This window comes from Hibiscus syriacus, unplaced genomic scaffold, assembly GCF_006381635.1.
Source record: "Hibiscus syriacus cultivar Baekdansim isolate YM2019G1 unplaced genomic scaffold, ASM638163v2 tig00111027_pilon, whole genome shotgun sequence".
Classification (NCBI taxonomy): Eukaryota; Viridiplantae; Streptophyta; class Magnoliopsida; order Malvales; family Malvaceae; genus Hibiscus; species Hibiscus syriacus.
Genome location: NW_024062960.1, coordinates 2,918,526 through 2,935,686, shown reverse-complemented (window position 1 = coordinate 2,935,686; position 17,161 = coordinate 2,918,526).

Sequence of the window (17,161 nt, the reverse complement as noted above, 5' to 3'; positions counted from 1 at the left end):
CTCAAACTTGATGTTTAAGGCTTTCTATTTATTTTTCTCACAATTGTCGTTGATCAATGGATCCTAAGCTTGTTTAAATACACATTCGTTTACTTCTGAACGTTGGAGATCATTGGTGAAGTCAATAGAGCCGTTATTGTGTAATTATCATTTAAAAATCTGGTTGGGAGCGTAGGTGCATCGGTACACTATGTGTAAAATTTAAATATTTCAACCGTTAGTTGACCTAGTGCATCGGTACACTTGGGGTACATTGGTACACTAATTACATTCGATGTTTCAAAAGAGCCAGGAGTCTATCGATGCATGGTCTGTGCATCGGTACATAAAATGCATTAGATGTTTCAATAAAATCAGGAGTGCATCGATGCATGATTGTGCATCGGTACACAAAATGCATTCGAATTAGGGTGTGCATCGATACATCCAAGAGTGCATCGGTACACCCCTTTATAAAATTGATTTTTGGCTCGATTTTGGTTCGAAATACTTTGTAAAAATTGTTTCAAAAAATATTTTAAGTTTAAAAACATAATTTTACACTTTAGTAAGGATTGAAATTGACATTTGAAAACTTGGAGTAATATTTTGATATTCGAATAATTTAATCGAATATACTTAAAAAAAGATTATAAAATCTTAAAATTCAATAACACTTAATTTGTTATATCGAAACAACAAAATGTTTTCAACAGTAACACATGAATTGAATCATAATTTATTTTCCAAATACATTAGAAATAACAACTTCCCATTCATAACACTTGAACAAATCTTCAACCGAGTCCTTCCGTTGAAAATAAATCTGTTAGAATGTTAGCTTTTTGTTAGCAAGTTGTTTTTTTTTAACTGTTAGTTGGTTTCATTAGTTAGGAAGCTTAGTCGTCTATATATATGCACATAGAGCACATTATAATTTTAAGAATGATGAATATAACAAACAGATGAATTTTTTTTAGATTATCTATTTTCTTAACATGGTATCAGAGCCAGTTTTTGGGGTCATCTTGCTTTGATGTGATTTTGGTCACTGCTTGATCTTTGTTCTTTTAATCATATATTTTCCTTGAGTTTTTTCCCGTTACTTCATCATTTCTTTTATATTTTCTGTTATTAGGCTTTGCTATTTTTCTCTAGCCTTCATTCTTTTTTCAACATCTGCTATGTATTGATGACAAATTCGATTCATTTCAACCATCCTTTGACACCCGACTGTTTGCTTGTTTCGCATCAACATCTTAATTTGGAAAATTATAGCATTTGGAGTAGATCAATGTGGATTGCATTAGTTGCCAAGAATAAACTTGGTTTTATCTATGGAGATTGAAGGAAATAGGATTATGATCTAGAGCTTTATTCGTAGTGGGAGAAACGCAACGCAGTTGTGCTTCAATGGATTCTCAACACAATTTGCCGTGAGCTTTCAGTTGGAATTGTTTTTGCCTCTAGTGCAGCTCTGGTATGGCAAGATTCAAATGAGGGATTTGATAAAATTGATGGTTCTAGGTTTTCTTTTTTCACCTAGAAATTACAGCCCTTACTACTCAAGGTGATTCGTTTGTCTCAATCTACTTGTTTGAAAGTATTGTGGGACGAATATAATGTTATTGTCCCTTTCTCTTCTTATGAGTGTAAATGTGAGGCTTTTCAACAAAATGTGCAACACTTCGCACAACAACGTCTGTTTCAATTTCTAATAGGGCTCAATGAATCTTATTCGACTATTAGGAGTCAAATCTTCTTGTTCAGCCCATTTCTTCTGTCAACCAAGCATACTTCATGATCATCCAAGAAGAATCACAACGTATCCATCTTTCGAGAACCTCTATCTCTGAGTCTACAGCCTTATTTTTCATGAGCTTCAGGATATTTAGATTGTCGTCGTTTTACTGGAATTTGTGACTATTGTAAAATCAAATGGTATTACCATGAAAATTGTTATTGGTTGATTAACTTTCCTATGAAGTTCAAGTTCACGAAAAGAAAATGACGTCAGGCTGCTCTAGTGCTCACTAAATCCGGTTATAGTTCTGGTGTTGCTTCCAACCAAGCTCGAATTGATAATAGTCCTTATGGGTCTATGAATCCCTCTATTGCACCTGTCTTCACCATAGAACAATATAATCAGATTTTAAATATGTTGAACAGTGCTCATTCACATGATTCCATGGTAAATCTTGCAGGTATTGTTGTTGATGATTTACCTGCTTCTCATAGTACTATTTCTTGGATTTTAGATACTAGCTCTACGGATCACATTTCTAATTTTGCTAGCTTAGTTTCTCATTTTTCTTGTGCTTTATCTAGGTCTATCCGTCTACCTAATGGTAAGATTGATTCCATAACCGATGTTGGTTCTTGTTAGTTAATGTCCCACAGACTGAAGCAGGTGACTCGATCTGATCCGAGGTGTTACATTAGGGCCACCAGAGCGACCCACAGTAAAAATCCTAGAAAAATTTAAAATTTCTTTTAAAACGTGTAAAATTATAAAACAATTTATAATTAAAATACAAGTTCGGAAAACTATTCATATATTATAGACAGAATTAATATCATACATGTTTCATACTCGGATATAAAAAAAATACCACCTACATGCCCCCTAAACACATGCACCGTACTCAACAAGTAACGTCGGTGGAACTCCATTACTGATGTCGATAGTTGCACTAGTTCAATCATTTTAACCTGAAATAGTGAGTAACAGAGTGAGCTTTGGAAAGCTCAGTAATATAGAACTACCAAATGATGTTGAAGGACATGCAGATAATAGGTAAGCATACTTTTCCTTATTGATTCAGACATCTACAGATTTTTCTGCTGAGATGAGGTCTCACTGATATCTCATGTAGTAAAAGATAGGAAGCTTCCAGTTCCGAGTAAAATTAAGAGGATTAGGTATTGATATTGTTCGATGTTGTTTGTCCATTGGCTAAGTAAAATCGCGTTACCTTTTCCCTTAAGTCACACTAAGTCTAAATCCTTTTGAACTTATTCATCTTGATCTTTAGGGTCTGTATCGTGTGTCAACACATAGTGGGCATAGGTTTTTCTTGACCATTGTTGATGATTGCACTCGTATGACTTGGGTTTATTTGATGAAGGTTCATAAGGACACTATTTTGTTTCTCAAACAATTCATTTCTTTTGTTTAAACTCAATTTTCATCTTCCATTAAAACTATTCGCAGTGATAATGGATTCAAATTTTTTAGCTCAGAGTGTGACATTTTTTTTCTTCCCTTGGAATTATCCACCAGAGTTCATGTGTCCATACACCCTAACAGAATGATTGCCGAGAGAAAACATAGACATATTCTTGAGTTGCTAGAGCCTTACAATTTCAATCTAAGTTACCTATTAATTTTGGGGAGAGTGTGCTCACTGTCTGTTATTTGATAAATAGGACTCCTCATCGGTTTAACAATAGAAGTCGCATTTTGAATGTCTCATAAAAGTACCTTGATTTGTCACACCTTAAGATTTTTGGGTACCTTTGTTATGAAACACAACCAAATTATCATGACAAGTTTTCTAATAAGGCTATTCCATCTGTTTTAATAGGTTATTCTTCCACCAAAAAAGGTTTATATTCTTTTTAATTTGGAGACTAAAAAATTCTTTGTTAATCGTGATGTAATTTTTCAAGAGACTACATTTCATTTTCATTTTCCTATACAACCTTCATCATTTTCCCCGTTCCATTCATGTTCCTGATTCTGATTTTTTGGTGTTACATCCTTCTACAAACATATGCAATCTCCATCACCACCTTTGCTACTTATTTACCTTCTACAAGTATACTAGTGCATTCATCACAGGGTTTTCAAAGTTTAAATCTAGAAGCTCCCTTTGTTCCTAGGAAATATTCTCGAGTTACCAAAGTTCCAACTCGTCTCACAAATTATGTTTGTTCTTATTCTTCTAGTTCTAAGTATCCTATTTTAAATCATGTTTTGTATGCTTATTTGCCCTCTGAAACTCAATCTTTCATTTCTAATACTAAATTAGTTGAACCTTCTATATATCTCAAAGCCATTCAAAGTCCTCATTGGGTTCAAGTAATGAAAGAGGAAATCCATGCTCTTAAATTAAATAAAATGTGGTTTGTTGTACCATTACCACCAAGGAAGAAGTCTATTGGGTGCAAATGGGTGTATCATATAAAGTATAAAGCTTCCGGGGAGGTTGAAAGATTCAAGGCTCGCTTGGTGGCAAAAGGATATAATTAACAAAAGGATATTAACGCAGGTGTGGATTATGTGGATACTTTTCCCAGCTGCTAAGATGATGATTGTTAAACTATTGCTTGCTTTGTCTTCCATGTTTAATTGGACATTATTTCAATTAGATGTATACAATGCTTTTTTACAAGGTGATATGGAGGAAGAGGTTTATATAGATCTACCTGAAGGGTTTTACAGCCAGGGGGAGAATATATGCAAGCTGCAAAAGTTTATGTACGGACTGAAGCAAGAGTCTAGACAATGGAATTTAAAATTGACTAAAGCCCCGCGATTGCCGGTTACAAGCAGAGTAAATACGATTATTCTTTGTTCATAAAGAGGAAAGGAAGCAATATGGTTGTTATGCTGATTTATGTGGATGATTTGTTGATAATTAGAAATGACAAAAATCTGATTGAGGAATTAAAAACTATTCTACATCAAAAATTCAAGATGAATGACTTGGGGTAATTAAAAAATTTTCTAGGACTCGAGGTAATGCGATCAAAAGAAGGGATATTAATCAATCAATGAAAGTATGCTATGCAACATATAGAAGATACATGGGTAGGTGGTGTAAGGCCAACTTTGACTTATCTTGAGCAGAATAACAAGCTTACTTCAATAGAGTATGATGAGAATGTGCAGCAAGATAGCAATGATGAGTTACTTGCAGATAAATTTGTTTTCCAGCGACTAATTAGAAGGCTTATTTATCTAATGAACACAAGACCAGACATAACATTCTCAGTCCATCATCTAAGCTAATTCATGTAGTGTCCTAAAAATCCCATTTGGAGGCGGCACTTCGGATTGTAAGATATATTAAAAGAAGTCCAAGACAAGGTTTATTATTTGATGCAACAAGCGGTAACCAATTGATTGCCCATTGTGATTCGGATTGGGCGTCATGCCCCATGACGAGAAGGTCATTATCCAGTTTTTGTGTTAAGCTTAGAAATTCGCTGATATACTGGAAATCAAAGAAGCGAGGTACCGTGGCTAGATCTTCAGCTGAAGCTGAATATCGCAGTATGGTGTGACTACAACAAAGGTTGTCTGGTGAATAGATTATTAACTGAACTCGGGTCAATGAGAAGGAGACAATCAAACTTTACTGTGATAGTAAAAACGTTGCAATAGCATCGAATCCCGGTTCCATGAGCGCACCAAACACATTGATATAAATTGCCATTTCGTTAGAGAAAAGATTCAGAGTGGTCTTCTCAAACTGTAGTATGTACCCACAGAAAAAACAACAAGCATATATGTTCACTAAGCCATTGGGTGTGCAGCAACATGAATATTTAATTTCCAAGTTAGGGGTAAATGATGTTTTTTACCCACCAACTTGAGGGGGAGTGTTGAAAATAAATGTTAGATTGTTAGCTTTCTGTTAGCAAGTAGTTTTTTTTGTAAACTATTAGTTGGTTTCATTAGTTAGGAAGCTTAGTCATCCTATATATATGTACATAGAGAGCATTGTAATTTTAAGGATGATGAATACAACAAACAAATGGATTTTTCCAGATTCTCTATTTTCTTAACAGCTTCTCTCCCTCATTTTCATCCACCAGCAGTCGATAATCTAGAAAAAAGCCTAAACCGGAAAATTCAAATTAAATCTAATTTATCTAAGTCATTTGATCAGTGAAAAAGTTTTAAAATCTTTTTAACTTTTTCCAAATTTTATATGGCGTCGTTTGGGAATGTTATTTTTTCTAATTTTTATTAAGTTGAAAAATAACAGTAACATGCCACGTTATATAAAACTAACAAGAGCCAACGTCAATGACCTGACTGAAAACGAGCTAAAAGTTTGATGAATGTATTGCAGTTTTAAAGTTTAGTGACTAAAATGCAAGAGCCCTAAAAGTTTAGTTACCATTTATGTAGTTTACCTATATTTTATATTATTAAATTAAAATTAAAAAATTAAAAAAATTATGAATTATAATCGATCAAATTATAATAAATTTACTAAATCTATAATGACAAGAAAACATAGGCTAAAAATATAATTTGACCGATCAGTATCAAAATATATAGAGATTTGCGAATTGTGATTTTAGGCGATGAAAAGTCTTTACAGGTGCATGGAAATTTGTTGTATTTTGATGTGTTAGATAAATATATATGTAATGTCTCGTCATAAAAAAACTTTATCATGAAATGTCACAGACGCTATCATTTTATTCAAACTTATAGTATTTTTTAATAAATTAAGACAATACCATTATATCATGATAATTAATTAATGACATAAATTAACTTACTTTAGTGATTAAAAGAATGATTGATGTTCTTAGAGGTCAATGGTTCAAGTACCAACAACTGCAAAGGTAATTGAATTTTCGTTGTCAAATGATTAAGAGTATTTAAAATAAATAATACTTTATAACCACCTTTGTCGAAACGATTTTTCCTTGAAAGTGAAAAAGTGAGATTTTAAAAATCACATTAATTTTTAATTTATCTCTTTTAATTTTTTTTAATTTAAAAAAATGTAATTTAAAAAAAAAACCTCTCGTTTTAAAAATTTTGAGATTCTTTAAAAATAAAAATGTATGGGGGAGTCGGTTACCAATTTATTTCAATGTTTACCATTTTATTTCTTACGATTCAATTCTGACTCTATTCTGTCAATATCAAATTTTATGCATTATAATTATTCGTTTTTCCAACTTGCGTTTAAAACTATGAGTGAAGACGATTGACGTCTCAAATTTGTTTTCTCCTTGAGAAGAAAAACGACATCTTTCAACATCCATGATAGAACTTCAGATTTGAAGACCTTTTTGCATAATGATTCACTGCTTTAATAAGTAAACGCTTTTAATCCTTGTTTTTATGCCATGCATGCGTACCAGCAAAAATTCAAAGACAAGATTCCAAGTGAGAAAAATTATTAGTTTGCTTACATGGAAATTTTCACCCAAAAAAAATAATATCCCTAATGACAGATTTAGACTTCGTATCAAGTGAATTAAAAAAATAAATGAGTTTAAATACATTTTATTTTTTTCTCTCTCTCAACATTTTCTTTTTTTTACAAAGATTTTTTAGATTCAACTGGGATCAATTGACCCCGATTAAATTACATGTCAATCCGTCTCTGAATGTCCCTGTTGATGGTTAGATTGAGATTAACAGAGAGTAACAATTCATCTCGATAAAACAGAATATAGAATCACTTAAGGTGGTTTTATAGGATATTCGTAATCTACTTTTAGAGTTTATATTGCTAAGATAGTTTTATAGGATATTAGGAGAGTGTTTAAAGTATATATTTTAGGATACATAAGATATCATATATACGTACTCTTTACAATATTCACGTTTAGCGAATTATTATTACTTTGACAAAATGGTTAAAATAATATCTTTGCAAAGAAAATTTACTAAAATAATTCACCTCAAACATTAGTTTTTAGATTAAGGTTATTGCTACATTGCAAAGGAGAAAACTCGTTCTGTTTCATGTGCCTTCAGAAGACTTCAAAAGTACAATGAGTCTTCAGTTGAAGACTCCCATACGCATTCCTGGAGTCTTCTAAAGATTTTCACATCCTCTTGTGTAAATGTTAGAAAAATTTATTTCGTTCTGTTTCATGCGCCCTCTCCTGTACATTATAACAATCGTCGTAATACGAAAAATATTGTTTGAGTGCATTATTTTAGAAAATTTTTTTCTCAATAGCACTGTCTTAACCATTTTGTCATTATAAATAAAATCAAACTAAGTTAAATATCATCTTTTATACGTATCTTTCCATCACTTCAACCTCCAATTCCACAAATTCATGCCACCTACAAATCGCAGGCTTTGTGAGTTTGGCATGTGACCTTTTTTTTATCTGCTACACTTTATATCATGGTGTCATATCTCACTGTTTCCAACCTTCCAATATAGGCATGGTTTTTCTATAATATTTTAATCACACTAGTTAAAAAGGCAATACTTATAAATTATATGTATTTAATAACTTTATTAATACAATTATAATACATAGTCAATTTTGAAGGCAAAAGTGTCAGAATAATGCCATTGAGAAAGTTTTTTTCAGGATAATGCGGTTCCACGTTATTTTTCCATATAAGGTGTTTTCTACAATACAATGCTAAAGATTCCAAGAAATTTCGGGGTCTTCTTCCATCTAAGGTGTTTTCTACAATACAATGCTAAAGATTCCAAGAAATTTCGGGGTCTTCAGGCAAAATAAAAGTCTCCGAGATCACTTGGCATCTTCAGGCAAGTAGGCCATGCAGAAGACTCCGTGATTACTCGACATCTTCAATGTAGGGTAGTAGATTACCTAAGACTGGGAAACATGTCAGTATTAATGGAAATATTAACTATTCATTAATAACCAGGTTGGTTGGTGGTTGGTGGTTGAACGAAAAATTATAATAAATATCTGGTATGTTATAAAATGGGGTGTTTTGGCTGAAAATTGAGGACTAAAATAGTGGTGAGGAAAGGAGAGAAGAGGTAAAATCTGGAGAGAATTGAAAGAGTAAGCATCCGAGAATAATAATAGAAAATTTTTAACGAAATTTTCTTCCAATCTATAATCTGTAAGTATTATTCGAATAAATTTTATTTGTATTCGAATAAAATATGTCTATTTCGGAAAGGTTTTTAAAATATTATTTTTAATATGCTCGAGTTGCATATATAATGTCTTGCTCAGTACTATAACGATCGAGCTTAAATTCATTCGCCAACCATGATAATCTCACACGTGACCCTTTTGTAAATGTTTTTTCTGGCACCTTCCCAAGGTACGCCCCACATATTTCAAACACGTCCTGATCATTTTTTCCCACCACGCCATTCCATTTGTAGGTACTCGAGTTGTAAAGTCACATCCTCCAAAGTGATCGTACATTCACCACACAGAAGATGAAATGTATGAGTTTCTGGTCTCCACCGTTCAATTAATGCACTGATCAAACCGGGGATCAACCTATATTCTCTTACAAATGTGACATCGTAAAAGCCCACAATTTGCAAATTCTCGACAATACGTTCATTTGGCTTCTCACAAGTGTTCACTCGACTACGAAGGACTCGTTGTTCGTCATCCTGCAATTTGTTAATCCATGTAATTATAATTAATTCATCGTTCTCAAATAAAATATATTATTCAATCATAATATCAGTGCTCCCAAATGATTAGAAATGTGTCGAGCATCTAGTCTCAAAAGAACATTTTATTCTGTCATCCTTCAACAAATCTATAAACAAAATTAAATATTTCAAATTATAGTATTAATCATAATTAAATAAAATTTAAACAAAAAAATGTTAAATCAAAATAAATAGTCTAATTAATTTATATTTACAATAAAAAAATTAAACTAAACTTACCAAACCACTCAAATATGATTTAATATGTAAAATCAAGATAAATACTTCAATAATTTATATTACTCAATAAAAAAATATATTTTAAACTAAACTTACCAAACAAATCAAATACAACTTAATATGTAAAATCATAATAAATAGTATAATAATTATAATTTAAATTAAAAATAAATATTAGACTAAAAATTACACGAAAATTTTAAATTAACTTACCAAACCACTCGAATACAATTTAATTTATAAAATCAAAACAAAGACTTATTAATTTATTTTTACAATAAAAACACAAAATAAAACAATAAATTTTAAACTAAACTTACCAAGGTACTCAAATATGATTTAATATGTAAAATAAAAATAACTAGTCTGATAATTTATATTACTAAAAAAATAATGTAATAATTTTGTCGAAACGATTTTTAAGGAGGGGAGCGAGATTTAGAAAACCATGTCATTTTTAATTATTCTCTTTTTTGGTTAATTTTTAATTAAAAAGTGAATGTGATTTAGAAAACCTCTCATTTCGAAAAATTTCTGATTCTTTTTGAAAATAAATATGGTTCGAGAAGTCGCCACCAATCCTTGATTAGGATGTGATTAGGCACCCAAAAATGTTGTCATTTTAAATAAAAAAAATTATTTTAATTAAAAAGACAATTTTTAGTTTGCGTTACCAGAAAATGAGTTCGGGAGTCGATTACGCGTGGGGAATGATTAGCACCCCACAGCGCCCTAAATCGATACCTAGTCGATTAATTAAAGTCTTTGTAATGAAATTTACAAGTTCGATTTTAATTTGATTTATGATCCCCAAAAAAATAACAACATACGATTTTCACCATATTCAAAAGCACCAAAATTGATTGAGTTAAAATTACCCAACCTTTAGAAAGATAAAGAATATTGATTATTTACAATATTGAGACCATATCTTAAATAGTTATAACAACCTTTTCTCGATAAATTTAAATAGCCGAACATTTCTTTTTCTTCCATTCCCAATTTTAAAATGATGAATCAATTTTTTTTATCACTGATGGATACACTTTTATTTTAAAATCGTTAGAAGCAGATATCTAATAAGTTAAGACAACTCACTTAAAACAATTTTAAAATAAAAAGGTATTACCCTTAATCCAATTATATAATAATGTTGAGTTATGCACATGAGGATAACATGCAAAAAATAATTAAATAATGCTCCATTTTCGAAAAAACGTACATGCACCTATGATTATATATTTTGCAAGGGAACTAGTACATTTTAATATTTTAAGATTATTAAACTTATCATACTCATATCATGATATCAACATGTGACAAAGACTTTTATTCTAAATCAATTAATACCCGAAATAATATACATTATAAACTATATACATATTAATATGTAATTCACAACCGGGACTTAAATACAAAAAATGAAAACATAACAATCTTAAACTATAAATTTTCGAAAATAACCACACTTATTAAAAGGAGGACGAAACACTGTTAAATAAAACCTTACCAACTTAAATACGAATAAAATAATAATCAGGGTAAAAAACTAATATAATACTATAATAAACCATGAACCTAAAATAAAACAAATCAACATAATGAATGATTAATATAGAGATAAACCCTAAACATTCATAGGACTAAAACGAAACATGCAAACATTAGAGGTAAAATGTCTAAAATAACAAAAACTAAATAAACATAACATTTGGGACTGAAAGTAAATACGCGTAAAACAAAGATCAAATTAAAAAGCATGAAATACTCTATTTGTGGACTAAAATGAGCTAAGACAAATAAATGTGTGACTACCAAAGAAATAAACCCACAATTACATATAGGAGTAAATTACAACTTAACAAAATTTCACATCAGATGCAAAAATAAATGAAAATTTGAAATAACATCACCTAAGGACAGAAACTTAAAATGCGGAAACAACAACAACAACAACAACAACAAAACCCAATTCCCATATGTATGGGGTAAGGGGGAGGTAGGGTAGTAGGCTACCCCCAACGCCAGGTTGAGAGTAACTTCCGTGGAAGACCTCCGGCAGTCAGAAAATTAAAAATTTAGATACAATGCAATGCATGTATAAATAAATACATAAATACATAGCTAAACAGTATTCATATGCAGTTATTAAAATCATATGTGCGTCTGTAACAGGAATTAATCCCTGCATAATTATCCCTGCGAAAGAATCTCTGCATATAGACATAAACATAAGATAAGATCCGGCTAAATTTAAAAGAGGAAACATGAAGAGAATGATACACAGAAGTCAAACGTTAGCAAGCCCAGTTCTAATCCTTCATAAATACCAATAACAGAAACGTATAAAAAGTATAAGTCATGGAAAATACTACAAAGACATTAAAAGAAGACAGAGATGATACACCCTATAGATGTGACCCACACTACTCGACTACCCTAGTCTTTAGCCTCCATATTTTCCTATCAGAGGTCATGTCTTCGGTAAGGGCTAAATCCCTCAAATCAGATCTCAAGCAGTCTTCCCACTTTCGCCTTGGTCGTCCTTTCCTTCTGGCACCGTCGACTGTAATCGACTCTACCCTCCTTACCGCATCCGACGATAGTCGCCTAAGGACATGCCCAAACCACCGTAGTCTTCCCTCCCTCAATTTTTCGGAAACAGACACCACCCCCAAGGACATCCTAATAGCAGAGTTTGTCGTCATATCCCTCAGAGTCTTACCACATGTCCATCGAAGCATTCTCATTTCTGCGGCCTCAATCCTCCTTACGTGATCCTTCTTGGTTGCCCAACATTCTGATCCATACAACAGCGCTGGTCTTATTGCCATTCTAAGAGGACCAAAATGGAATAGGGCAGAAACTAACGTGATTTACAGAGAATAACCCCCTCAGGCGCTAAATCGGATTACCATAACCCCTTTGAAACACAGTCGTTTTGATAATTTGATATATGTAATTTTTAAGCTAAAATAATCCCTAACTTCATTTTCTTCTCCTTTCCTTCTCCAACAGTGCTGCAATCTCTCCTTCTTCCCCGATTGCAACCAAAACGGCGACGCCTCGACCACCTAGCCTCTCAACTATGAGGACAATCAATCTGGCAATCAGAGTTCGCCACAATAAGGTAAGAACTTAAACCTTGTCTATTTCTTTTTTTATTTTCGAAATCTCATAATATGATAACTAATCCGAAGAAAAAATATACAAGGATGCAAACGACTCAGGACAATTTTACTCGACTCCGGAAAAGTTACAACTCCGACGAAGGAACCCCAACGATTGTCGATTTCTCTACTTCGACAGTAAACACGATTCACTCTATTTCCTTTGTTTTTAGTTTTTTTTAATTTATTTTGAAAGCAATTAAAACAAATATATAAAAATGCAACATTAAATAATCATGGAAAGAAAATCTTACTGGAATTTAATTTTGGATTTGCTTTATATTGCTTTGATTCCTTGACAAAGAAAGAGAGCCTTGTGTTTATATTATTCTTTGAATAACAGAGGATACACTACTTTTACAAGTATACACAGCTTGTTTCTTGTTTGGTATTTCCCTCCTCTGTCTTGCTCGAATGGTTCCCTTTTCTTTTTCTTTTTCTTTTTTTTTTTTGCCGTTGAGAACCCCCCTTGTTCGAATCGTCCCCCTCCTTTAAAAACTGAGAGCCCTTCCAAATGTAATGTTTTTTCCTTCACCTAATCCCTTTTGTTTTTTTCTTTTTTTTATTCATTGCTTTATTTGGTGAAATGTGATTGGAGCATGTAAGGATTAGGTTGGGGATTTATCTTTGACTTGGAAATTTTCTTCAGCTTTTCGGTGGATTTGTCTAATGAATTGGTGTTCTTTGCGGGTGCTCTTTGACGTAAGTCACTTGGGCGTACTGGCCTCATGTAAGAGCTGGAACTGACACGAGTATGGGTCTGCAACAAATAAAAATAAATAATATAATAATAATATAATTATATCCGGACAAAATGGGTGTCTAAAACTGCCTCTCTTTGCTCATTCTTGTGTTAACAAGAATAGGACAAAGATAAAAAATATAATGTGTTTTCGTCCAGTTCCATCTCTATGCTTTAAAATTTTGATATGGGATCCTCTCCACCCGTTCTGCTGGGGAAGTCGGACTCGAGTTCAATTTGCTTCACTACTCTTCGGTGAAGGCTTAAGATAGATTTGCTCCACTACTCTTCGGTGAAGGCTTAAAATGGATTTGCTTCACTACTCTTCGGTGAAGGCTTAAAATGGCTCGGAGGACTTAATCATCATGCTCGGAAGGCTTATTGATAAATTTGCTTCACTATTCTTCAGTGAAGGCTTAAAATTGATTTGCTTCACTACTCTTCAGTGAAGGCTTAAGATGGCCCGGAGGACTTAATCATCATGCTCAGAAGGTTTACTGATAAATTTGCTTCATTACTCTTCAGTGAAGGCTTAAGATTGATTTGCTTCACTACTCTTCAGTGAAGGCTTAAGATGGCCCAGAGGACTTAATCATCATGCTCGGAAGGCTTACTGATAAATTTGCTTCACTACTCTTCAGTGAAGGCTTAAGATTGATTTGCTTCCCTACTCTTTGGTGAAGGCTTAAGATGGCCTGGAGGACTTAATCATCATGCTCGGAAGGCTTACTGATGGATTTGCTTCACTACTCTTCAGTGAAGGCTTAAGATTGATTTGCTTCACTACTCTTTGGTGAAGGCTTAAGATTGACTTGCCCCAATCTCATATGTGCAAGTCCTTCCAATCGATCGATTCACTTCTTCATACACAAAATCTTTGTTTTTCTTTTACATCTGATGGTCATCATTTCAGAGTAATGCTTCTTCTGTGGATTAGACCTCTCAATTCTTCAGGGTATGTCTCTCGAAATACGACTTCTTGCGTTTGAGGTTTGAAATCTTCCTTTCAACTTGTTGGGCTTTTGACATCATGAATCTTCTCTTTTCACAGAAAGATCTGTCAAAATCGTGTGTTTATGCATAAAACACTAATGCAATTAAATGTATCAGTGTAATGTATTTTCTTTTATGCAAATGTTTTCATGAATGCATAAATGTTGAAATATACTCACTTGACTCCAGAGTGGTGAGCTCGATCTTCTTCTACTTGATCATTCTTTCAAGGGCCAGCTTTATATACCCGTGTAGCAACTCATAGTTTCCAACTTGCATTTTTTAAGAGTCATTTGATCTTCTTCTCTCTTCTTGTCGTCTTCGTCTTATATCCTCATTTTTTAACCTTGGGGTTGTAGAAGGCAATCTTCATCTTGGGTAATGCAACATTGATTCAACACCTTATTTAGTGGTTCGTAAATATTTGACAACACATTCATTTTTTTTCTATGACTTCTGCCCATATCTCAACTGGAGAAACTCTTTGCGTGGAACTCAGAGTTTTAGCATGGTATTACAAGGATATCAAAACTAAGTGGAAATTAAAGTGGGATACCGACTCACCCACATTAATGCATATGAAACCACAAGAGTAAAGCAACTGATGATGGACCAAATGATCATATACAGTAACCTCCACTGTCACTGCTTCACCATTTTCACTCTTCATACATTTTTATCCCATTGGAACTATTTGTCCAATTCAATAATCATTCCACAAGTCTTCATAGGCTTCCACATATGCCCCACATTAATATCTTTAGTTGAAACATGCCTTCACTAGTACCGCAATATTATCTCATACTGGTACGGGCCTTCAAAAACATCTCATATTCTAAGGCTCACTTTCAATGCCTTCTTGATCTAAATCTTGTCATCTCAACCTGATGTGGGTCTAGTCATGCCCCATCAGTGTCTCATACTGGTACGGGCCTTCAAAATACCCCATCACCTCAAATTGTAAGGTTAATTCTTCATGCCTCCTTGGTCTGAATCTTGTTATTTCAACATGATGTAGGCTCAACCGTGCCACAACATATCGTAACTTGAATGTTCTCATTCTAGTGTCACTACACAGTAGTGTTGTCAAATAGTTTGAGGGCTTTCCTTCATGCTACTTAAGAAGTGATCAACCCTTCTAACACAATGTCTTGCATTTTCATTCGGGCTGAGATATGTGCCCCTTTCAAATATGGCAAGCATCTATTTCTCTATGGGTTACCGATGACATCCCAAGAAAGTGTATTTCATCCATTCTAATTTCTTAGACCATCTGCTTCACAATCACGGAATGCTTCATGTTCTGGCACCGCTTATTTCTTTCTCCAATAGAGGCATAATGAGCCTCCCCGACTTAAACAACCTTTCACATCTGACACTGTTATGTTTGAAAATGTTTTCCCCCTTTCTCTTATTTTAGTGAAAAAGAATGAAAGAAATTTATAAAACATTGCCCCTTAATTCAGGATCACAATCGAATCGAATTATAAACATGAGTTCACAGAATATCAAAAGAATCAATAGCTATTTAATGTTTTCAGGGTTATAGATCTTTGACAAGTGTCAAAATTGAGAGGTTGGCTTTCGGTTGGCTTCCTATTTTCTAAGGTTTTGAACACCAGAATGTCATTTCTTTTTTTATCATTGGGAATATCGCAACATGCCCTTCTTTCTTGGCTTGGTATTTTAATCGGATGAGAACAAAATGACGCAACTAGCATAATTCATTACTAGACTTTCTAGAACACTTCCATTTCAGTTCTCTGAAATCTTGCATTTGTTCAAGCTTCGTAGACTCCTCTAACCAAGGCAGTGCAAAAATATCGATCTAAAAACAAAATTCCTGAGTGCTCGTGTGAAATTGACTATAACAGGTGTTCTTCAACTCCCTTAGTCCATCTTTACCGCAACTCCTTATTTAGATAAACTTGATTTAATTTGTCATTTTTTGGCTAGCTAAAATTAGCTTTATTGTAATTTGTCTTTATCGGGCTAGCTGAAGGGTTCATCTCATCACAAAGTCTTTGACTTGACAATCACAGTGGAGCATACACCGAATTGCCAAGTATCCGATCAGGGTCATGGTTTGAATATAATCTATTCATAAAGCCAGGGCTTTCAAGTTTCCTCTATAACCAATTACCTTAGCGGAATAGCTCAGCTTTATTGTATACCCTATATATATATATATATATATATATATATATATATATATATATATATATATATATATATATTGTTGGGTATGCAGATTTTATTTCTTAAGCTTGTCAAGAATAACCTGTCATAGTATAGGTGTTGTTGAAAGTCAGAAAATCTCATCGTTAAAGTTCAATTTCCAAGCAACTGACCTAAACTTGATTCACCTACTCGACTATTCTATCTGTAACGATCATAATCATCATTGAACTTTCATCAACAAAAGTATGGTCTAGACAGTTTTGTGATGTCATACACAAAAGATGCCCCATGTTGTCTTCTCCTATGCATACCTGAATACCAAGCCTATTGCTCATTTCCTTATAAGAGGAGAAGGTTATATCGGTCCATGCAAAAAGGTGCGGTGTTCGATTGTATCTTCTGGGGATAAGGTCAAGGTCCTTGTTTTATCAGGTTTCAACCTTGTCATTTTGTCAAAGATTTATAACTCTAAT